Source organism: Bos indicus x Bos taurus, chromosome 22 (assembly GCF_003369695.1).
Source record: "Bos indicus x Bos taurus breed Angus x Brahman F1 hybrid chromosome 22, Bos_hybrid_MaternalHap_v2.0, whole genome shotgun sequence".
Lineage (NCBI taxonomy): Eukaryota > Metazoa > Chordata > Mammalia > Artiodactyla > Bovidae > Bos > Bos indicus x Bos taurus.
Window position 1 is genome coordinate 56,509,097 of NC_040097.1, and position 26,382 is coordinate 56,535,478.

General features: G+C 40.3%; 1 protein-coding gene across 8 annotated transcripts in view; it reads right to left on the reverse strand.

Moving 5' to 3' along the window:
* Positions 1 to 26,382, reverse strand: part of RBMS3 (RNA binding motif single stranded interacting protein 3) — an 802,823-nt gene that overhangs the window by 376,700 nt on the left and 399,741 nt on the right. The window lies entirely within an intron of this gene.

Below are 26,382 nucleotides of genomic sequence, written 5' to 3' on the forward strand. Positions count from 1 at the left end.
ATGATGCCATCCAGCCATCTCATCCTCTGTCGTCCCCTTCTCCTCCTGCCCCCAATCCCTCCCAGCATCAGAGTCTTTTCCAATGAGTCAACTCTTTGCATGAGGTGGCCAAAGTACTGGAGTTTCAGCTTTAGCATCATTCCTTCCAAAGAACACCCAGGGCTGATCTCCTTCAGAATGGACTGGTTGGATCTCCTTGCAGTCCAAGGGACTCTCAAGAGTCTTCTCCAACACCACAGTTCAAAAGCATCAATTCTTCGGCACTCAGCCTTCTTCACAGTCCAACTCTCACATCCATACATGACCACAGGAAAAACCATAGCCTTGACTAGACGGACCTTTGTTTGGATGTGCCTAATTACAGCCACAGGCATTTTCATCATGTATTCTAAGTGTTTCCTTAGCTGGTACAACCTAGAGAATTGGGATGTTATTTTCACTAAACATTATTCCTGAAAACTACTGTTACTGTTCCTACTTCAACTTGGGCTTGGAATATTATTAATTTCTTTTTCCTCTAGCCAGCTTGAATAGCAATTCCTTTTCTTTTCTTATTCTTCCCACCCATTTTGCTCTCACACTGTATAGCAATCCAGAATGATTGTAAATGTGGCCTTTGTTTTCTTATTTTGTGCTCGGAAATGAACGCTGTTAACCTAGAAGTGTCCTAAAGGATGCTTCAATCCACATATACAGCTGGGCTTCAATTAGCAAGGCTATTGTTAAAAATGTTTAAGTAGCTTCTAAAGATGCTTTCAGCTTAAAATCTGACCCCAGTTTCATCTACCTCATTAGAACTGATTCAAAGTAATTAACCTCTGATTAAAATCAATAAATTTATATTAAAAAAAATCTGACCCCAAAGAAATGTAAAATATTTTCTTCTCATCTGGGCCTATTATTTATTGATGTTTAGTAAGAGAGACTTTCCTGACTGGATTCTATTTCTCTGAGGAGCGCTGTATCATCCCAATTCCACTTACCTGTTATCTAACATATTTATAAAGAATCATTGGCTTAACTTTAGAAGACAATGACAAATAATAAATATATAGGCTAAAAATAACTTTGAGGAACAAGTGCAGTTGGCATCTAATCCCCTTAAACATCAAATTTTTGAATTCAAATTAGACATATTAATCTGTCTTAAAAGTGCTAAAGTTCATGGTCAAAGAGAGTTCTAAATAATTTCATCATTTTCAAGGAGATTTATGTTTAATTATAGATGAATTCAACTGCAGTATTTAGTACAAAACAATTTTAACAGATTTTTGAAGTTTATCAAGATTAGGAAGATAAAGCCATAGAAATTATCCAACAGAATAATTAATCCATTAATGCAGCCAAAATATGTATTGTGTTCCTACTTTTCCAAGTACATTCTAGGCACTGGCAACACAGCTTTAAATCAACTAAGGATTTCCTCCCAAGGAGCTAACCAAAACCCTTAATATTCTCTTTATCAGAAATATAAATCTTAAAAAGCAATAACCTATGACTATTACAGATCATAGTATATTGTGAGGAGTTTTCCATGGTATTGTCAGACTAATCACAAGAGTTCTTGAGTAGCACTGAGTTCCTGAAGCCACTGGAGTACTTACATCTCCCTAGACTGCCTCTGGTGACTACACACCCTTGATCGCTCAGGGCTGTTGCGCTAGTCCAGGCCCCAAAAGACGGTATTTTTGTTGTTGTTGTTCCCTTTGAGAAAAATGGTATAACACTACTAGGAGAATTATAAAAACTGTTTCATTAAAGGCTGCAAAAATATTGTCATAGCCACCCTAATAACCCAAACTATACAAAACTGAGTTTCTTTCAGTTCAGTTCAGTACAGTGGCTCAGTCGTATATATATGATTCTTTGTGACCCCATAGACTGCAGCACGCCAGGCCTCCCTGTCCATCACCAACTCCCGGAGTTTACTCAAACTCAAGCCCATTCCGTCGGTGATGCCATCCAACCATCTCATCCTCTGTCGTCCCCTTCTCTTCCCACCTTCAATCTTTCCCAGCATCAGGGTCTTTTCAAATGAGTCAGCTCTTTGCATCAGGTGGCCAAATTATTGGAGTTTCAGCTTCAGCATCAGTTTTTCCAATGAATATTCAGGACTGATTTCCTTTAGGATGGAGTGGTTGGATCTCCTTGCTCTCCAAGGGACTCTCAAGAGTCTTTCCAACATCACAGTTCAAAAGCGTCAATTCTTTGGTGCTCAGCTTTCTTTATAATCTAACGCTCACATCCATACATGACTACTGGAAAAACCAAAGCTTTGACTAGACGGACCTTTGGCGGCAAAGTAATGTCTCTGCTTTTTAATATGCTGTCTAGGTTGGTCATAACTTTCCTTCCAAGGAGCAAGCATCTTTTAATTTCATGGCTGCAATCACCATCTGCAGTGATTTTGGAGCCCCCACACCCCCCAAAATAAAGTCTGTCACTGTTTCCCCATCTATTTGCCATGAAGTGATGGGACTGGATGCCATGATCTTCGTTTTCTGAATGTTGAGCTTTAAGCCAACTTTTTCACTCTCCTCTTTCACTTTCATCAAGAGGCTCTTTAGTTCTTTGCTTTCTGCCATAAGGGTGGTGTCATCTGCATATCTGAGGTTATTGATATTTTTCCCGGCAATCTTGATTCCTGCTTGTTCTTCATCCAGTCCAGCATTTCTCATGATGTACTCTGCATATGTTAAATAGCCACCCTTATAACCCAAACTATAGAAAACTGCTTTTCTTTACATACCCCCAAATAGTACTACTGACTCAGAGTAGAAATCTTCAATGTGCAAAAATTCGATTATAATTGTTTGACTATGTTACCATTGACTACTAAGGAATTTTAAAAGTCACTGACCCTTTGTGTACTTCATAGGTATGATAGGCATTAAATCTCTCTTCTTTGTCTCTCTCCCTCTCTCATGAAATGTGCACGGACATGATTTATAACTAGAAACTACTTTTTATTTATTACATTAAATCACAGGGGGAAAGTGTGGTGAGACAGCATTAATTCAATCTCAGTTGTTTTTTTTTTTTATTCCTACTCTATGAGAGGCATTATATTACCGAGAATGTTAAAATAAAGCACAACTTTTGTCTTTGAAGAACTATCCATTAGGCAGGAACCTCTGCTCAGAAAGATCCCACTGTCTTCCATCTTGGTAGTTAACAAGCTTATACCAACAAAAACCCCAGACATATATTAAAACTGGGTCAGATTTATAGTCACAGCTAAAGATATTCTTGGAGGGACCAGATGTATTATATCTTTTATGCTAATAAATAAAGTATAAAGCTGGTGTCTTAGTAGCACAAGCTTTGTATGGCCAACCTGTTGGCTCTCATCTGGAAAAATCTCTCATTTGCACGTCTTTCATTCCTGGCTTCCCAGGGAGAAGAAACCTCAAGATGTGAGAAGAATTATGTAGGTAGAATTTAGAGGTAACAGTTATTTGGAGAAAGGCAGAGCCATCAACAATTTAGTATGTGAGATAATTTGGGGGTGAAGCCCTTACTTCCAATCCCCGTTTTCTCCTGGTGTTGCAATTCAGCCTGTTCACAGTTAGTGTTGACATCTTGTCCCTATCGTCAACTTTTGGTCATTTTGGGAATGCCTGCTCGTTCTTCATTGTCAAATTTTGTACCTGGAGAATATCTGGCTTTACTCTACTGTATAGAGTATACTGTATAGATTTGAAATGGGTTAATATTTATATACACATGGCATTGTCTGTTAGCCAGAAAAAATACATTTGTTTACTGTCAGTTAATCTTAATGTCCCCTCTTTTCCAAAACTCAGAAATACTCTTTGTGGCCCTGTGGACTGTAGCTTCCCAGACTCCTCTGTCCATGGGATTTCACAGGCAGGAATACTGGAGTGGGTTGCCATTTCCTTCTCTAGGCGATCTTCCAGACCCACGTCTCTTGCATTGGCAGACTGATTCTTTACCACTGTGTCACCTGGGAAGCCTTATCTTAAGGTCCCCTCCTTTTTATCCAATACTCAGAAATAGGTAATATAAACTGCTACTTTTGCTGAAAACACCAGAAGATGTCAAAGTATATAATTAGGCTCTCTTTCAATGCTTTCAATTTAAAAAAGCCATGACTCATAATTCTCTCTCTATATATGGCTAATTATGATCACAATTATCACATGCCTTTTCTTTTTCTCCATGTGTTGCATTTTTAAAAGAACAATCCCATGTAACAAACCCTTAAGTATAGATTTCTTTTCCTTAAAACAGGACACATAAATGCCATTACAATGCCATTACACAATGCCATTACAAATGTCATGTGTACACTGCTCAGTTGATAATTATGCAAAATAATAAACAGGATGGTTGACTATGAACTGAAAATACATGTATTGAGGGCACACAGTGGCCACAAGACCTTTGACAGGAAGTAAGGGCTGAGATTTTTATTAGACAGGTGCCCTGGAGTCCTAGCTCCTAGGAGTTTACTTGTCTCTCTCTGAGTTGTATGCTTATACCATTTGACAGGGAAATATACAGAAGGAAAAATGTAAGGAGAGCAAAGGGAAAAGTGGAAATTCAACCCTCTGTAGAGGGTCTTCAAAGCCCAGCAGCAGGCCACTGCCAACATCACCCAAAACCTTGACCAAGCTGTACAGTTCTATTACAATAAAGGGAGGATTTATCCCAGGGATACAAAGATTCTTCAATATATGCAAATCAATGTGATACACCATATTAACAAGCTAAAGAATAAAATCATATGATCATTTCAATAAGTGTAGAAAAAAAAACCTTTTGACAAAATTCAACACCCATTTATGATAAAAAACTCTCTAGAAAGTGGGCATAGGGGGAACTTACCTCTACATTATAATGGTCAAATGTGACAAACCCACAGCAAACACCATTCTCAATGGTGAAAAACCAAAAGCACTTCCTCTAAGATCAGGAAAAAGACAAGGATGTCCACTCTTGCCACTATTATTCAACATGGTTTTGGAGGATCTACCTATGGCAATCAGAGAAGAGAAAGAAAGAAAAGGAATCCAAATTGGAAAAGAAGTAAAAATGTCACTCTAAGCAGAGAACATGATACTGTACACAGAAAGTCCTGCGATCTGAAAACTCCTGGAGCTCACCAATGAATCTGCTAAAGCTGCCGGATGCAAAATGAGTGCACAGAATCTCTTACATTCCTAGACATTAACAACGAGAGGTCAGAAAGAGAACTTAAGGGAACAATCCCATTTACCACTGCATCAAAAAGAATAGAACACCAAGGAATAAACCTACCTAAGAAGGCAAATATCCCAATACTTTGACCACCTGCTGTGAAGAACCAGACCACTGGAAAATACCTTGATTCTGGGAAAGATTGAAAGCAAAAAGACAAGGGGGTGACAGAGGATGAGATGGTTAGATAGCATCACCAATTCGATGAACATAAATCTGAGCAAACTCCAGGAGATTGTGGAGGACAGAGGAGTCTGGTATGCTGCAGTCTATGGGGTTGCAAAGAGTCGGGCACAGCTTAGCAACCGAACAACAGCAACAAGGAGGCAAAAGACTCAGAAACGCTGGACTGGAAGAAGCACAAGCTGGAATCAAGATTGCCGGGAGAAATATCAATAACCTCAGATATGCAGATGACACCACCCTTATGGCAGAAAGTGAAGAGGAACTCAAAAGCCTCTTGATGAAAGTGAAAGTGGAGAGTGAAAAAGTTGGCTTAAAGGTCAACATTCAGAAAACGAAGATCATGGCATCCAGTCCCATCACTTCATGGGAAATAGATGGGGAAACAGTGGAAAGTGTCAGATTTTGGGCTCCAAAATCACTGAAGATGGTGACTGCAGCCATGAAATTAAAAGACACTTAGTCCTTGGAAGGAAAGTTATGACCAACCTAGATAGCATATTCAAAAGCAGAGATATTACTTTGCCAACCAAGATCTGTCTAGTCAAGGCTATGGTTTTTCCTGTGGTCATGTATGGATGTGAGAGTTGGACTGTGAAGAAAGCTGAGCGCCGAAGAATTGATGCTTTTGAACTGTGGTGTTGGAGAAGACTCTTGAGAGTCCCTTGGACTGCAAGGAGATCCAACCAGTCCATTCTGAAGGAGATCAGCCCTGGGATTTCTTTGGAGGGAATGATGCTAAAGCTGGAACTCCAGTACTTTGGCCACCTCATGCAAAGAGTTGACTCATTGGAAAAGACTCTGATGCTGGGAGGGATTGGGGGCAGGAGGAGAAGGGGACGACAGAGGATGAGATGGCTGGATGGCATCACTGACTCAATGGACGTGAGTCTGAGTAAACTCCGGGAGTTGGTGATAGACAGGGAGGCTTGGCGTGCTGCGATTCATGGGGTTGCGAAGAGTCGGATACGATGAGCGACTGAACTGAACTGATGACAAAATCAAAGATGACTGAAATAGATGGAGATGTTCTTGGAGTGGAAGAATCAATACTGTGAAAATGTCTATTCTACCTAAAGCAATCTACAGATCCAGGGCAATCTCAAATTATGAATGGCATTTCTCACAGAAGTAGGACAAAAAAAAATCTACAAGTTGTATGGAAACACAAAATTCCTGAATAGCCAAAGCAGTCTTGAAAAAGAAAAACAGAACTGAAGGAATCAGGCTCCCTGACTTCAGAATATTTAATACAAAGCTACAGTCATGAAAATAGTGTTGTACCATCATTAAAATAGGAAATAGAGACCAAAGAAACAGGATAGAAAGTCTAGAGATAAACTTATACACTGATGGTCACCTAGTCTATGACAAAGGAGGCAAGAACATAAATGGAGAAAAGACACTCTTGGTGGGAACGTACAGCCACTACAGTGAACAGTATGGAGGGTTCTTAACAAACTAAAAATAGAACTACCAAATGACCCAGAAATCCCACTCCTGGGCATATACTCAGAGGGAACCATAATTTGAAAAGATACATGCACCACAGTGTTCACTGCAACAACCTTTCAATAGCCAGGACATGGAAGCAACCTAAATGTCCATAGACAGATGAATGGATGAGGAAGGCGTTGTGTACACACACACACACACACACACACACACACACACACACACACACACAATGAATAATACTCAACCTGAAAAAGAACAAAATACTGAATTCTTCAGCATCATGGATGGACCTAGAGACTGTCATACTGAGTGAAGTCAAACAGAGAAAGAAATGTATAATATCACTTATATGTAGAATCCAAAACTACAAGGGTAAAAATGAACTTCTTTACAAAACAGAAGTAGAGTCACAGAGGTAGAAAATAAACTTATGGTTACCAGGGGGAAGAATAAATTGGGATTGCCATATACACAGTGCTACATATAAAATAAATAACTAATAAGGACCTACTGTATAGCACAGGAGACTATACTCAACAATCTTTCACAGCTTACATAGGAAAAGAATCTTTAAAAAGAGTAGATATATGTGTATATATATACTGATTCTCTTTGCTGTACACCTGAAACTAACACACCATTGTAAATCAACTCTAATTTAATTTTTTAATTTTTTAAAAGTAAAGATAAAGGAAAAGAGGAAACATACCTAGAAAGATGACCAACAGATATGAAAAGGTTCAGAATCTGAAGCTTTAACACTGACACACGTGAAGCAGGATAATGCATTACTAAGTAGACAATTAAGCGGAAAAGGTGATATTAATGGAAAAAGTAGTGATCTAAATTCAGTAATTTAGCAGGAATCCCAAGACACTGCTCTGAAAAAGAAATGCAGCAACCTTTACAGAAATAAGAGCCAAAAAGACTAGACAAACTTAAAAGTAAACCACTGTCTTTCATTTAAATTTTTAGTCTTTTCTTCAGCATGTTGAAGAAATAATAATGCCAGATCAGCTAATGGTAGACAATAGCCCAGAGGAATCATGTTAAAAAAACAAAAACAAACAAACAAAAAAACCCCTGCAATTCAGAATAACAAAAAGTTCCATCAAGTCCATCAACCCTATTTCACTGACTCTTAAGACAACATTTCCAGGCTGTAATAATTCCTGACACAAAATCTGACACAGATGAAATTTTGGATTTTCCTTTGCTCCTCAAGCATCTCATTCAACAGTATCTGTTGCTCATTTATTGAAGCTTTTCAGATATTTTACACCACGAAGAGCAATTTCTGTTTCTCATCAACTGCCAGGAATCATCACATTCCTAGATAAACAACAGACAACTCAATATTCAGATTATGATATACTACAAAGTTTAATTCTTTGTATTTCAAGTGTAGTCCAAGGACAAGCAAAGTCAATGTAATTTAGAAACTTGGAAGAAATACATAATCTCAGGCTCCATGGTAGATCTCATCAACCCGATCTCCATAGCAACTTGACATTTAGGTACTGGTATGTATGCCCATTACATTTTGAGCAGTATTGTTTTAAATCACTTTTCTCTGTAAGGAAATGCTTTTCTTTCTCTGTGATGCTTTCTTTCAACTAACCTTACAAGCGCTTCTTAACTGGTCATAACTTGTCACAAGTTTTTCACAAACATCCACTTATTTATCCTTGCTAAGGTATTGTAAGTTTTATTTTTGTTATAATTTATTTTACAGATGAAGAAACAGATTTTTTGCAGGGAAATGCAGGCAGGATTTGATATGCCTAGGACTGAAACCTGCGGAGTCCAAGTCTAGAGCTCTTAATCCCTGTATCCAACTGTCTATCAAGTTCAGTTCAGTTCAGTTCAGTCGCTCAGTCGTGTCTGACTCCTTGCGACCCCATGAATGGCGGCACGCCAAGCCTCCCTGTCCATCACCAACTCCCGGAGTTCACTTAAACTCACGTCTATCGAGTCAGTGATGCTACCCAGCCATCTCATCCTCTGTCGCCCCCTTCTCCTCCTGCCCCCCAATCCCTCCCAGCATCAGTCTTTTCCAATGAGTCAACTCTTCGCATGAGGTGGCCAAAGTACTGGAGTTTCAGCTTTAGCATCAGTCCTTCCAAAGACAGACAATTATTAGAGGATATTTTTGTCACTTATTTACGTTTCTTGAAGTTTTCATGAATTTTTGAACAGAAGCTCTGTCAAAGGTTAATTAAGCCTCTGTTTTGCATACCTACTCAGATTCCCAATCCACATAACAAGCGCCAGGTTGGGTGAGAATGTATCTATCTTCTTTTCCCTTATCATTTATCAAGCATTAACAGCCATGCCATATAAAACACTGTGCTACTATAAAACAGCAGGGACATTTGTATTGCTTTGTATGTATTGATTGGTATTGACTGTTTATACTAATCAAAGTTGCTGTATAATTCCATAGTATTCAGTCATTTTATTTTTACATTACACAGCACTCCAAACAGAACTCTGCCTCTCATGACAGTCTCAGAATCAAACATTAAAAATAATGAACAGGTATTTTTGTTTCTGCCCAGGGATTAATAATTTCTACCAGGAGCCATAGCTATGAACATTATAGACAGTCTCAGGCGATGTTAGCGGCTTCCTGACAACACAAGTATTCAAATTCAATACTCCTCATTCAATGGAGGGGCTTCCCTGCTGGTTCAGTGGGTTGAGAATCTGCCTTACAGTGCAGGGGATGTGAGCTCGATCCTTGGTCAGGGAACTAAGATCCCACATGCCTCAGAGCAACGAAACTGGCCTGCCACAACTAGAAAGTCCGTGCACCCTAACTAAGACCCAACTCAGTAAAAAACAAATAAATATTTTTAAAAAAGAAAGAAAAAACCCTCAATGGAGAAAAAATTTCCCTCTTAAGTAACAAGATGAAAAATGCAATTAGCAGATGGAAAGAACACAGGGGTTAAAACAGAACAAAACAAAGGCTGACACACAGTTTAAAGTGTCTGTTTTTAGTGTAACAAAACCAAGAAGCCAGTAATCAAGCCATAGAGGTGCACCAGAATAAAGGGAAGAGCAGACTCTAACTCCAGTGCCTTGTGTTAAAGGAATCAACTGTACATTCAGCAGGTGATAAACAGGAGGACACGTGTCTGAAAACATTTGAAGCTTGGCAGTGACCATGGACAGTCACAGAGATTTCCTCTTCTTTGGGGGCGCTGTGCCTGTAGTTCCCAGCCTCCCTTGTGCGGCAAGGTGACCGAGTTCTAGCCAAGGGGATGTGAGCAGAAATGGCATGTGCTTTCAGGTGAGGCTCATCTTCGGCGTTCACAGGTAATGCCCCACTCTCTGACTTCATCTGACAGCTAATGGGGGAGGCCCAGAGCATGGAGAGCCACAGGATGGGAAAGTGTCAGTTTTCCGAATCCTTATGGGACATGCCACCCACCAACCAGGAGTATCTCAAAGACACATCAGCTGTCAGTGGGTGAATACAGTGATGTGCGGGGTTTTGTCAGTAGCTAGACTATTGCATGAGACAGTGAATAAAGGGCAATTTGATCATAGCATAAAAAAGGACTGTGAGCCAGACCCTTAGGGAGACAGCTCATCTGCATTTGCTCACACTCTTCCAACAGATACAAAATCACAGACTCACACAGTGAGGGTTCTGCTGTCTCCAGGTTACACTGCGCTGTTCAGTACCGTGGACACAAACATGGCATCCCCAGTGTCATTTCGTAGTTCATCCCAGGACGCAGTCATGAAGAATATTTCCAGTCTCTTCCTCCCTGGCTTCCTCTCTTATAACTCCCTGCAGAGGGGGAGCTAAATGGTCCCGCTCTCTTTCCATGAAAGCTCACATAATTCAAACACTGTTAGCATTTATAAGCCATCACTCTTCCACCCAGCAATGAGTGCTTAACCAAATGACCTCATTCATCTTCCCAGGCGCCATGATCCTTGATTCTTTGGAGACAGAGAAACAAATGCTCTTACCCCTATTTCACAGATGAATACACCAAGGAAGAAAGTGGGAGGCAAATCATAAAATAAAACAAGAGGGCTTGTTTAATAAAACAAAAGGGCCACAGTTTCATGGCTATATGAAGCAAAGCATGTGGATTTAGAGGCAAAATTTCAGTCTTCTGGGGCCGCAGTCAATCAGGTCAGGTTTTGTGATCTAATGGTGCCTTATCAAAATGGTTGTTAATGTTCAAAAATCATACATTTACACACACATCGATTCATGTATTTTGACTTCTTTTGGAAAAGCCGAAGATGGGGTCACATCCAGCACATATTTCTCCATCTCAGGGCCCCATAGAGTAGAGATGCTCCCCTGTTCTCCAGACTTTCACTGTTCCATCCGCTGCAGCATCCGTGTGGCAGCCTGTGGCCTGTAATCCCTGGTGACCCTGAAGGCATAAGAGTTTGTGGCCCTACATTTACATGTCATTAAAGAAGCGAGAGATCTTGATTCTTCCATCCGCAAACCCCTCCCTTACAACATGCAAGCTGATCATTTGAGAAATGGGTTTAAAATGATCAGACGTGGGATTATGTGCACTGTCTCTTCTGTGAGTCTTCCCCTACCACTTTCCCAGTTTTTTCTTCTTTTCAAAGTTTTTTATTAGAGTATCTTTGATTTACAATGTTGTGTTAGTTTCAAGTATATAACAAAGTGAATCAGTTGTACATACACATATATCCACTCTTTTTTAGATTCTTTTCCCATATAGGCTATTAAACATGATTGAGTAAAGTTCCTTGTACTATGTAATAGGTCCCGATTAGTTACCTATTTAATATATGATAGTGTGTATATGTCAACCCCAATCTCCCAATTTATCCATACTAGTTTTTTACACCCCGGTAACTTGGAAAAGACTCTGATGCTGGGAGGGATTGGGGGCAGGAGGAGAAGGGGGCGACAGAGGATGAGATGGCTGGATGGCATCACTGACTCGATGGACGTGTGTTTGAGTGAACTCTGGGAGTTGGTGATGGACAGGGAGGCCTGACGTGCTGAGATTCATGGGGTCGCAAAGAGTCAGACACGACTGAGCGACTGAACTGAACTGAACCATAAGTTTATTTTCTACATCTGTGACTCTATATATTTTGTATATAAGTTCATTTGTACCATTTTTCAGATTCTACACATAAGCGATATCATATGGTATATGTTTTTCTTTGTCTGACTTAAACACTGTGTCTATAGTGGCAGCTGCTAAAATGGTTGGGCAGAGGTAGCAGTTAAGTTACTTACAAATGGTCTCAGTGTCAACCCCTCCTTCTTGCATAGAAGGAGCAGGAAGGAAGGCCACTCAGAAAGGATGCAAAATTCTACACACTTGGGAATTCTTGATCACAGAACAGTAGATGTGTGCCAAATGAGTGAATGCATAACAAGCTTTATGGAGACCCTGAAAATAGGGCCTGACCAAGCACACCTTGGACTTGAGGACAGAGTAACTGCTGTTCTAAGGAAAATACTAGACTTTCCCAAGCATGGTAACATGGCCAAGAAATGTGACTCATTGTAAAGTCATGAGAAGTAGAACTGTAACAGGATGATATACTAGAGGTATATTATGGTGCTTGATATTGGTGGTTTGGAGGAGTATTTACAAGGCTTATTGGGTGAAAAAATATACCCCTGACTGCTATGGGCAAATACCACAACCAAAGTGCTATTACTGTGTTAGGATGATTATGTTAATCAAGATTTAGGTACAAAGACTATTATAACCTAGAAGCCCATAAATACACATTGTCATCCTCACCCATGGCTTAGAATCCTTCAGCTACAAGGAAGCAAGATTAGTCCTGAAATTACTCCATCTCTGGCCTTGAGTGGTTAAACAAGGTTCAGAGATGTCTTCCTTCAGCTCTGTGTCATCTTTGAGGTTTTCATCAGAATTATGCCTCTCCAGTGACGATGAAGAGGAGGATAAATAAGAGAAGTCACAGCAGTGGTTATAACTTAGTCTTTTCCAGGTCTTACATTAAAATTACCTATTCAGTATCTTTAGTCTTCAGAATAACCATGACATGTAAGTATGCATATCTCAATTTTACAGATGCCAAGATGTTACTCGGAGAGTTTAAGTGGCTTAACTGAGATCTCATAGCTACTAAGCAGCAGGTCTGGAAATAAATACCAGGTCTACATGGATCTAATGTTTTGCCATGATGCTGCTATTAAAAAGGCTTTAAGCAAATCTTAACAAGTAATATTTATGACGGCTTTTCTTTTTCCAAATTATGACTCTCTTCTAACCAATATCTCCAAATATCTGTCTTCTTCTTAATCTGCTCCTTCCCGTGGAATCTGACTACAGAGGCTGTTTCTAGTCCACGTGCCCACCTACAGGACTCCTGCTGCTGTGTTTCTTTGCTTCCTACAAATTCATTCTTCTAACTTTCACATATGTTCAGTGCAAAGGGAATAAAGTAGAGTTTGGAATTCAGAGTTCAGCCACTAGTAGCAGAAAGTACAATGAAGTTTGCATTTCTGGCAAGTTCAGAAATTCACAAGAGAGCATGTGACTCAGTATAGAAGTTTGCTCGACACCTCTAAGATAAGAGGGCTGTTCACAGGACAAACCTTGGAAAGATTTAAGAAATAGACTCCAAATATTTTGCCTGTAAAACACCATTAACTTCCTCTCTCTCTCTCTCTTTTTTTTTTTTACCTGAATTAACCTAGAAACTTCCAAAAACACCTTCCATTGAGAAATTTTAGTTTTGTCTCTTGTTTCATATATGTGAGCAACAAAATTCTGCCTTCCTACTGAATTCCTCCTCAAATACATGTCAGGTATGTAGTTATAAGATCACTAGTAGGGGAAACTAAAATTATGGTTTTGCAAATAAATATTAATTAGCTAATGGAAGGCATATAAATTTAAAAGTCTTGGATTTCTTACTTAATCTGGGTTCCATATACCTTGACAAGCACCCTGGTGACGTCTTAAATAACTGTCATTTCTATGAGTTTTTGGTTTTCTCTTTATGTCATTTCCCAAATCCCTACAAAATTGTTGGAAAATTTATAGATTTGAGTGAAAAATTTTACAAGATAATTTATATTTATAAAAACTAAACAGGATGGAATTACAGCTGAGGAAGTTATAGCCACACCCACTCCTGTGTGTTGTATGTTTAGGACAATGGGGATATGCCAACACATAGAAATCTCTGTATTTCTCAACTGTTTGGAATCAAGGAGGTTCTAATTAGCTAAAATAAAACAGAAATGTATTTATATGAGTTAAAAATATCACGTGTTAGAATCTGATGACAAAAATGAGACAGGGTGTGCAGGGCTGGTGCACTGCGATGACCCTGAGGGATGGGATGGGGAGGGAGGTGGGGGGGGGGGTCAGGATGGGGAACACATGTACACCAATGGCTGATTCATGTGAATGTATGGTGAAAACCACTACAATATTGTAATCAGCCTCCAATTTAAAAAAATTGATTGGTAACATGGCCTTTTCACAACTCCAAATGAGAATAGCAAGATCCCCTAGAATTTAGGATAGAAATTATCTTAATGATGGTTGAGATGAGAAGGAGATGTTTCTTGACATATACTGCCATGTGAACATATTATCTATTCAAAAAGTAAATAAAATACAAATTCAACATTAATTAAAAGTAAAGGAAAATAATATGAGAACAGAAGGGATGAAGGGAAGGAGAGAATGACAAAAGAATAGATGTTGAGAAGCTTGAATGAAAGAAGTTATGCTTAATTTAAAATCATAATTACTTCCAAAGTTAGAAATTAGGACAAAGTTACCATGTGAGTTGCATCAAAAGGCTTAAGGACACCTTCTGTACTCTAAAAACAAGTGATGAAGTTGGATGTTTCCTAGGGGATTTTCCTAAAGCTAGAAGAATGAGACAGTTGTTCTCCTGTATGTGGTGTTTCGGTGACAAGAATGAACTCATATGCAATTGAAAAATAAGATAAAGATGTAAGGATAACATGGAAGTGTGTGGCTCCTCTGAGATTCTCCCAAGCTTGCTAATGCTTTGAAGTGAGCAGGGGTAAGCTTTCTGACAAGTAAAAAGTAAATTAATAACAGGAAACAATGCAAAATAAACAGCCAAAAAAGTAGACACTTTGAGATCTTCAGGAAAATGTTAAGAATTCTGCAAAATTGCCTTCCATGCATTCAGGGTGCATTTGGTAGGATTTGGGAAATGACATAAAGAGAAAAGCAAAAACTCATAGAAGCTTCAAGAACCTCTCTGCTTTCTATTCTACTAATTTATCTGACAAAGCTGTGAACGCAGGTCAAGAAGCTGCAAAGACATTTTGTTCTCATGTTAGAACAATAGGTTATTTTTTTTTTAAGGCAGCTGAACTTAGTTTCTAAAATTCTACTATAAAGAGTCTCTGGGAAAATTGAATGCCCTCCAATACCTACATCTGGAAGGTGCACATACTCACCCTAGGGTGGAAACTTGCATTGCTAGTATTTTTATAAGTGCTGGGGTTATGAATTTCCATAGATCTTGTGGGGTCTGTCATATCTTTATGTTTCTTCCATAAGTTGCATTATATTTAGTGTATGATTTTGCAGAATATGAAGTCCTTAAGGAGCTCACATGTACTGTTATATCAGAAAACCCTCTGTATGATCTATTTGGTAGATCCATTGGATTTTAGCCATCCTTATCTAAATCTTCACAGTGGCCTCATTCATTCAATCCTTCAACTAGTATTCATATAGGAGAAGGCAATGGCACCCCACTCCAGTACTCTTGCCTGGAAAATCCCATGGACGGAGGAGCCTAGTAGGCTGCAGTCCATGGGGTCGCTAGGAACCGGACACGACTGAGCAACTTCACTTTCACTTTTCACTTTCATGCATTGGAGAAGGAAATGGCACCCCACTCCAGTACTCTTGCCTGGAGAATCCCAGGGACGGGGGAGCCTGGTGGGCTGCCGTCTGTGGGGTTGCACAGAGTCGGACACAACTGAAGTGACTTAGCAAGTATTCATATACCTCTCCCATGGAGCCACTGCACCAAGGACCTGAAAACCAGTAAGATACGGAAAGTGGTCACTGGAATTCAGTGGGGAAGTGTGGCCTTAGGTAGTATCAGGACCCCATACTTAGCATCCCTGAGATCATCTGGGCCGGGGGATATCTGGTAAGGAGTGTCTGAAATGACTGCCAAAGGCCTTCCCTCCTGGTCTTCACACTCTGTGTAATGCCCTCCCCATGAGTGTGGGCTAGACTTAGTGGCTTGTTCATAATAAATAGAATGGACCAAAGAGATAGGATGGCCTTTCCAAGATTGGGTAACATAAGGCATCACAACCTGCCTTTACATTTTCTCTGGCTCTGCTCTTTTGCCATACTGCCCACTGGGCAAGCTCATGCGTCAAGAATCTGAGTCCTTCCAACAACTGGGTATGTGATTTTGGAAGCAGACACTCCTTTAGGTGCAGTCGTGGCCAACACTCTGAGTACAGCTTTGTGAAACACCCTAAGCCAGAGTGTCCAGCCAAGTCACCTGAGGATTCCTCAGCCACTGAGACCGTGAGCTCATAAAGGCTGCCGTATGCCACTAAGTGCTGGGGTCATTTTTCATGAAGCAATGGACACTTCACTACAGATGGAGCACCGGAGCAGAGGTAAGTGATGAACCCAAGTTCTCCAGCTAGTTGATGGTAAAAGTGCATTCTAGTTACGGTAAAAGTGGGGCCCAGCTTGCTCTGGGACCTGCAGTACACTAAATATTGCTAAAATATGAGGTGCTTATGGAGGGAGGTAGGAGATAAGAAAGTAAAAATGAGTAGCAGAACAGTGATAAAAGGTTTGAGGCTTAAAAAAATATATATATACACACACACATACATACATACACATACATATATATATGTAATAACCTTTATATCTTAAGAGAAATGGGTATGCTCAGTTAAAAAATTATGTCAAGAATTCAGTTTAAAAACTCATTTATCTATATCAGAGTGCTATGAATTCCCCACATCTTACCCTTTCAGGGTTGTCTCAAAGCATGTTTGTAGAAGAGGTTACCTGAATACACAGTCTGGTCAAATCTAACACATTCCTAATTATCTAGAGTTCTTCAAATTCCTAAGCTTTTGAAGACACAACCTCTTTTACTTTGTGCATTTTATTTGCTTCCACAATGAATTATCAGGGGCTTCTCTGATAGCCCAGTTGGTAAGGAATCCGCCTACAATGCAGGAGACCAGGGTTTGATCCCTGGGTTGGGAAGATCCCCTGGAGAAGGCAAAGGCTACCCACTCCAGTATTCTGGCCTGGAGAATTCCACAGACTGTGTAGTTCATAGGGTCGCAAAGAGTTGGGTACCACTGAGCGACTTTCACTTTCACAATAAATTACTGTCTTGAATTTTCCCTTCTACTGACAATGCGACATTTAGTCTTCTTTCCTGTGGTCGTTTGATGGGAAAAGTTTGATCAGTTTTTTTTTTTTTTTTTTTTTTTTTTAGTTTGATGAGTCCCAACTTTCGAGAACAAGAATACATGTCCACAGAGAGTGAAGACACTTCCTGGAAGGGGCTACCACAGTCTGGTGAGCATATTCAGGGCCCAGCATTTGATAAAAAAGAAGAAGGATGCTTTAGAGGCCAGACGTCTGCTCCCAGATAATCTTACGTACACATAATTCAGAAGGAGGATGGAAGTGCAGAAGGGAGCTGACTTGCTTCAAAGCCTTTCCCACTTATACCAAGAGGGAGATTCTGAAAATAGAATATCTAGTGTAAAAGACACATTTAAGTCTCCCCCTTTCTTTCCTTTGATAACTAAATATCATAAAAGCAGAACTGCAGGAACAGGAAAAGATTGGGGAAAGTGGAGAAGAGGAAAAACGAGTCCTTGGCTGGCATGGGATAGAGATGACTTTGAATGGACAGAAAACAGAAGCATCGCTTTAGAAGCCTTAACTAGTATTTGAAGGTGGACTTATTTGTAAGAGTCCTTAGGTGATATGTTAACAGCAGTGAAATAAAAAAACAAAGCTGTCAAGTGGCTGTTGGCCCTGTGCCTTTGAAAGAATGAATAAAACCAACATTTGAATGATTTCATATAATTGCAGTGAGAACACATGATGAGGTGTAATTACACATGTGTACCTCTGAGAGTCTCGGCTGCTTGTATTGACTTTGCTGCTTCTGGTATTGAACCTGGAACTGTCTGGCTACAGTTGCTCTCTGCCTCTGGGTCAATGGAGGTCTCTCCTCTGGAAGTCTGTTAAGCATTTAAGGCCCTGCTGGCCACCGCACTTCCTGCAATGACGGAAATATTCTACATCCGCCTGTCCGGTCGGGAAGTCGCTACTCACACAGAGTTCTTGAGCACTTGAAACGTGACTAGTGCAACTAATAAATGGAATTTTAATTTCAATTTAAAGACGTACATATGACAAATGGTTACTCTATTGGACAGTACAGATATAACATCATGAAGACAGCAGAATTGTGAGTTAGTGTCATACAGTATGAGGCACCCAGCAAATAGTACCCAGTGCATATTGAACAGATGAAAAGGAATGTAGGGCTTTGCAAGAATCCCCAAATGTCAGCTATGCCAAACTGCACATAATTAGAGAACATAAATTAATATATATATATTTATATATATATATTTATATATATATATTTTTATATATCTATCTATATATATATATATAGGGGAGGAGACGGAGGGCCTTGATAATGGCCAGTATTATTAAATGATTCACCCAAACTGTCAATTTTTTAAAATCTCCACAAAGTTACTGAATGATTCCAATACACCAATACATATGCCTTTCATATTGCAAAACACCAAATATCATCTTGGAAATTCCTAATTGTGTCAGTTCAGTTCAGTTCACTTCAGTCGCTCAGTTCTGTCTGACTCTTTGCGACCCCATGACTTGCAGCACGCCAGGCCTCCCTGTCCATCACCGACTCCCAGAGTTCACTCAAACCCATGTTCATCAAGTCAGTGATGCCATTCAGCCATCTCATCCTCTGTGGTCCCCTTCTCCTCCTGCTCCCAGTCCCTCCCAGCATCAGAGTCTTCTCCAATGAGTCAACTCTTCGCATGAGGTGGCCAAAGTACTGGAGTTTCAGCTTTGCATCATTCCCTCCAAAGAAATCCCAGGGCTGATCTCCTTCAGAATGGACTGGCTGGATCTCCTTGCAGTCCAAGGGACTCTCAAGAGTCTTCTCCAACACCACAGTTCAGAAGCATCAATTCTTCGGCACTCAGCTTTCTTCACAGTCCAACTCTCACATCCATACATGACCACTGGAAAAACCATAGCCTTGACTAGATGGACCTTTGTTGGTAATGTCTCTCCTTTTGAATATGCTATCTAGGTTGGTTATAACTTTCCTTCCAAGGAGTAAGCGTCTTTTAATTTCATGGCTGCAATCACCATCTGCAGTGATTTTGGAGCCCAGAAAAAATAAAGTCTGACACTGTTTCCACTATTTCCCCATCTATTTCCCATGAAGTGATGGGACCAGATGCCATGATCTTTGTTTTCTGAATGTTGAGTTTTAAGCCAACCTTTTCACTCTCCTCTTTCACTTTCATCAAGAGGCTTTTTAGTTCCTCTTCACTTTCTGCCATAAGGGTGGTGTCGTCTGCATATCTGAGGTTATTCATATTTCCCCTGCAATCTTGATTCCAGCTTGTGCTTCTTCACGCCCAGTGTTTCTCATGATGTACTCTGCATCTAAGTTAAATAAGCAGGGTGACAATATACAGCCTTGACGTTCCTAATTGTGTAAAGAAGTACAACAATCTCTAGTTTGAAGTAGATTTTGACTCAAAACTAAAACACATTAAATGAATTGACTTTCTTTAAAAAAAATCCAAAACAAAAGTGATGAGGAATCAGATCAGATCAGATCAGTCGCTCAGTCGTGTCCGACTCTTTGCGATCCCATGAATCGCAGCACGTCAGGCCTCCCTGTCCATCACCAACTCCCGGAGTTCACTCAGACTCACGTCCATCGAGTCAGTGATGCCATCCAGCCATCTCATCCTCTGTCGTCCCCTTCTCCTCCTGCCCCCAATCCCTCCCAGCATCAGAGTCTTTTCCAATGAGTCAACTCTTCGCATGAGGTGGCCAAAGTACTGGAATTGAGGAATAACCAGTATTAAAAATGATAGAGTGAAATTGTAAGATCAAAAATACACAGTGGATCAAATCTCAAAATAATTGCTTTGTGATTTAACTCAGGCTCAAAGTTGATAGCATTCTTTGTAAAAAATCTAACTTGATTGAGGGCAGGTTGATCATTCATATATGGTAATAAATGAATTTGTTATTGTTCTTTATATAGAGACCTTTTTGCCCTGGGACATTCCTTAGACAGCATCAGATACCCTAGCAAGGAATGAATAAAACACAAAACTGAACTTACACAAAGCCAGATATCAGCAGGTATTAATTTGAGCAAAGGAATCAATAATGTATGCTGATCTGTAGATAATAATCACTTGTGTCATTCAAGACCTAGTGTTTAGAACAGAGAAAAGATGCCACATTTGCGAATACCTTGTGATTCCATTGCTCAGATAAACTCTTAGTGTGCAGTGTCCTTAGTGGGTCTCATACATTCCCAAGTCATTTTACCTTGTACTGAGAAACAGGCTCGTAAAATGTAAGAACCAAAGTTCTTTTTTTGTGCCATGAGACACTGAGATGCAGGGATCATTGCAAGTCATCACCATATATTTTTCCTTATTTTGATTCTGTGAGAAGCAACATTTCTGTAAGGATTAGTCACCATGGCATTAATTTCTCACGAACATTTTCTCATTTTCAGATGAAAGTTGCTATATAGAGTGATACAGTATTGACACATTTAAGTAAAATCATTGGGTAAACATTTCAATGAGTGACCTAGAGAATAAATTTCATCTGAATAGAAACACACGTTCTGAGTCACGGAAGTATTGATATACATGCCCAGCATGAATTACTCTTCAAATGTAATTCTACATTTATATTCCATACTTTCAGTTCAGTTGAGTTGCTCAGTCGTGTCCGACTCTTTGCAACCCCATGAATCGCAGCACGCCAGGCCTCCCTGTCCATCACCAACTCCTAGAGTTCACTTAGACTCACGTCCATCGAGTCAGTGATGCCATACAGCCATCTCATCCTCTGTCATCCCCTTCTCCTTCTGCCCCCAATCCCTTCTAGCATCAGTCTTCTCCAATGAGTCAATTCTTCGCATGAGGTGGCCAAAGTACTGGAGTTTCAGCTTTAACATCATTCCTTGTAAAGAAATTCCAGGGCTGATCTCCTTCAGAATGGACTGGTTGGATCTCCTTGCAGTCCAAGGGACTCTCAAGAGTCTTCTCCAAAACCACAGTTCAAAAGCATCAGTCCTTCAGCGCTCAGCTTTCTTCACAGTCCAACTTTTACATCCATACATGACCACTGGAAAAACCATAGCCTTGACTAGATGGACCTTTGTTGGCAAAGTAATGTCTCTGCTTTTGAATATGCTATCTAGGTTGGTCATAACTTTTCTTCCAAGGAGTAAGCGTCTTATAATTTCATGGCTGCAGTCACCATCTTCAGTGATTTTGGCGCCCCCCAAAATAAAGTCTGACACTGTTTCCACTGTTTCCCCATCTATTTCCCATGAAGTGATGGGACCAGATGCCATGATCTTCGTTTTCTGAATGTTGAGTTTTAAGCCAACTTTTTCACTCTCCTCTTTCACCTTCATCAACAGGCTTTTTAGTTCCTCTTCACTTTCTGCCATAATGGTGGTGTCACTTGCATATCCATACTTTAGAATCAAACAATTATAGCTATGGCAATCAGAGAATAAAATGTATGTATTATATTGGATAAGAGTGCTAAACTAGGGCTTCTTTGCTGTTTGCATGAACTCTTTAGATAAACTCAGAGTGGTAGTCTTGTGGAATCTAAATCCAAAACAATACAGAGATGAGATCCTCAGAAGCAACATTATAGGTCTGAGGTCAATCTGTGGGCTCCATCCCAGACACACCAGTCTCCTGGCCAATGTAGTTTGTCCAGTAGGTCCAAACACACCTGTGGTTCCACAACAGTTTCAGTGTATGCACAGAGGCACATCCCACTGGGGGCGTGTACTTTCAAGTACATTAACATTTCAAGTGAGAAAGAATACATTGTGGTGGCAAGCTGCTCAAAATTACCAAAATTGAACACAGCCTTCCACGTTTCCTCTTTTTCATTGTGTCCACCTAATACGTTGTGTTGTGTTTGCTAGAAACTATTTGGGAAGCCCATCTACCACAGGTAGCTTGGGGGAAATGACTGCATTATAAACCTAAGAGTGTCTGGAATTCCCCTCTTTTAGATTGTAATGTTTGGATTCAGAATGACCAGGTGGTGATTATGCAAAGATGGAGAAATGTTCAAAACACAGGAGGGAGAAGAAAAGAGGTCTGGTGCTGGTATAATGATTTTTCAGAGACACTTCAGTTTTGGGAGTGTCGGAAAGCCATGCCCTAGAAAAACATTCTGATTTACAGGAATAATATGAAATTATCCTAAATGAGGGTTTTCAGAGAGAAAGAAAATGGCAGGGTATTAATTACCGTGGCGGCACAAGTTCTCCTGCTCAGTGATGTATTTTATTCCTTCCCTGTTTTTCGGTCTTCAAATTCTCTATTAAAATGGTGATGACGGAAATGACTCATGATTGATATTGCCTTAGAGGCTGACATTCAGAGTCACCAACAGGCTGAATATCTGCTCAGTGTCTCTCCTCTCTATAGAACCTCTCTAAAACCATCCCTATCAACAGAGAATGACGTGCAACATAGTCCACAAGTCACAGTGCTGTCCTCGTAGGAAAAGAAGTACTTCACCTTTCTTTTTTCCCCTGAAAACTGTCGCATCCTTCATTTACCCCTGCATGAGAAAAGAAGTGGACCTGGGAGTCAGTGCCCTTTCCTGCTGCATTCAGAAAGAAGGCCGGAAGCCCGCCTGACTCACACCTTGAGGCTGAATTAGGACCGTCTTAACCACGCAGTGAAGGAACAAGAAAAACAGCATCAACACGAACCATGACGGCAGCCTATCTGAAGGACTCAGTGTGGGGGATGTTGACAAGGAAATCCCAGCCCAGTGAAGCCCATACTGGCCCCAAACCTTGTTCCTGAAATCTGCCTTCGAGAGGCCGCCAATGCCCGGACAATGTGATTAGCTGCCTGAGAAAGGCCTAGAATTACTCCTGTCCTGACTAGATTACCAGGTAATTAGATTGAGAGCACTCTCCCCTGACTGGGGCTGTCAGAGTAAGTCTGGCTGGTTCTCTTCAGATAACTGTCATGTCCTACAAAAACAAACAGAGGCTGATACAGTGAGGACCTTTTAAAAAGATGTTCAAAGAATTCGAGTGCCTCTGTTTTCTTCATAATCAAACAAATGTTCCCTGACTAGAAGGGTTTATTCATATCGTCATTATAGTTGATGAAGAAAATGTTACCAGACAAAGCCTGGCCACACAGGCTTAACCTGTGCTGGCAACTGCAAATCACCAGGCTGGACCAGCTGATGGAAGAGGCCTGAATCACCCAGAGAATGAAGCCGCGTGGCTGAAGCAAGGCTGATGCTCTGAGTCACTAAGCCTTTGTTTAAGTGAAGTTAAACAGGGCGTGTTAAGCACCTTCTCTGAACAGGAGAGGAAACTCTGAGGCTCTTCTTTCTTCCCCTCTGAGACGAGGACACTCACCCTGCACACTGGAAAGAGGTCTCCCCAGTTCCTGCAGGGACTACACAGAACAGAAGAGCAGAGAAACCAACAAGGAAGGCAGGATCCCGGTACTTGGCCTGCCATCTCCAGAAACGGCACTGTTCCTGTTGAGGACACTGGGCACGGAATAAGTGTCCCCAGATGGACCCTTGCAAAGTGTCCTCATCTCTGGCAAAAGGAGGGGGGTGAAGGAGTAAAATGATTTTATGTGGTATAAATGAAAGCATATGCGTTTATTTATTTTAATAAATATTAGTTAAAAAAAAACCTTGAAAAATAAACATGAGATCAATTTAAGGAAGAGAAGCATACAGCCATGGAAAAACTTACAAATGTATCAAAGACTTTTTAACGAAAGTTGAAAACCCAGGTGTAAGTTACAGTGGAGCTGGGAGTCAGAGCTGAGGGTGAAGCCAGCATGTCCACTTGTCACGGCAAACTCTTAGGCAAATTAGCTCACGTCACTGGCAGCCCCAGGAGTTATGCCTTTTCTGATTACAGGTGGGTAGTAAGACATCAGCAGATGAAAGCAGTTATGGTTTTAAATAAGGAAAACTGGGCATCTTTATCTCTATGAAAAGTGCTCCAGAAATGTCAGTTCCCTTTAACCTCTTACACTATTGGAAATGTAAACTTTTGCAGCCACTATGGAAAATGGTATGGAGATTCCTCAAAAACCAGCAGCAGAACTACCGTAAGATCCCATGATCCCACTCCTGGGCACCTACCCGGAGAAAACTCTAATCAGAAGAGATGCGCGCTCCCCTGTGTTCACCGCAGCACCTCTCACAATGGCCAAGATGCGGGAGCGACCTCAATGCCCATTGACAGGTGCATGAATAAAGAAGATGTGGTGTGTACACACAATGGAATGCTGCCCAGTCAATAAAGAGAATGAAACGATGCCACTGGAAGTAACATGGGAGTCCGCCATGCTCACTGTTATCTCACCAGTGCACACCACCTGTAGCAGCATCAGGGGACCTCAAGATTAGTGCACTGAGTTAGGAAGTCAGACAGAGAGAGCCAGATACGTGACATCACTTATATGCAGAATCTAAACCTGACAAAAATGAATTCATTTATGAAACAGAAACAGACTCACGGACATAAAACACAGTCTCACTGTTACCCAAGGGGACAGGGGAGGGATAAATCAGGAGCTTGGGATGAACACACACACACTGCTATATGGCTTCCCAGGAGGCACCAGTGGTAAAGAACCTGCCTGCCAACGCAGGAGATGTTAGAGATGCGGGTTTGGTCCCTGCATTGGAAGATACTCTGGAGAAGGAAATGGCCACCCACTCCGGTACTCTTGCCTGGAGAATCCTATGGACAGAGGAGCCTGGTGGGCTACAGTCCGTGTGGTTGCAAAGAGTTGGATGTACACATGTACACGTGTTCCCCCAGTATTGTAGAGTAAAAAAAACAATAATAAAAAAATTTAAAAAAAGAGTTGGATGTGACTGAAGTGACTTAGCAGATATATATATGTGTGTGTGCATGTATGTATATATGTATATATATATATATCTACTATATATAAGATAACCAACAAGCACCTACTGTATAGCACAGGGAACTCTACTCAGTATTCTATAGTAACCTATATGAGAAAAGACTCTGAAAAAGATGAATGTATGTGCTGTGCGTAACTGAATCACTTTCCTCTCCACCTGAAACTAACACGACACTGTACGTCAACCACAGTTCAGTTAAAAAATACAAAAGTTCTCTTTGGGTGGGACTTGTCAAACTCCTGTTCTAGGTTCTCCAAGAGGGATCCCTTGGCTTCTAAAGTCTGATACACATCCCCAGGCCCCCAGAGGTCCCAGGCACGGTGCACTGGGCCCCGCTCCCCTTAGATACACTGACTGAGTGCTAGCATCTGTCTTCTGCCCACCTTGCAGTGTGCCTTCCTTCAGTAGGTGGTCAACCTCCTGAAGGTGGTCTCCTCAATGCGTGTGACAATTTAGGAAGTAAAATATTTTAAAAGGCTTAAACGTCTATGTATATACAAGAGAAAAAATCGGTCATTTTTTTGGAATCTCAACAAAGCATAAACAAAAAAGTTAAAAGCCATGAACGTTTTGGGGGGCAAAATGAGAGGCTGAACCGACTGTTTACTTTCTATTTTATTAGAAGTAATCATTGTCATAGATTTTCTACAAGGCATGCTAACAATAATTACAAATATGTGTTAAACATATATTAAAAATACACTATTTTGTTCAGTAATTTGAATTCTAGATATTGATTCTAGGATAATAATCATGGATATGCACAAATATTTAGTTTTGAGAGGAGTCAGTGCAATTTCTTAAAATATCAATGATTTGGAAATAGCCATTAGACTCACCAATATGATATTTAAATAAAGTATCTTTATTTAAATAAAGATATTTTCTTACAAATGGAAAAGTATGTTGCAACAGAAAATAATATGCTTTGGAAGCATATTTAAAATCAGATAAAATGATTTAGTTTATATTAACAAATTATAATACAGTATGTATAAGGGGATCTGTTTTTGTATGTTTTGTTTAAACAAATGAAGGAAGATAAAACGTCAGCAAAATGATAGTACTTCTTGCCTTGGAGGCAAGAATCCAGATCATGTTTACTTCCTTCTTAATGTTTTTCCTCCTAAAGTTTTTATTATGAGCAAACACCAATTCAATTTAATTTATTTTGCACACAGGCTACAGAGTACTGTCAGCCCTTTACATGTGATCA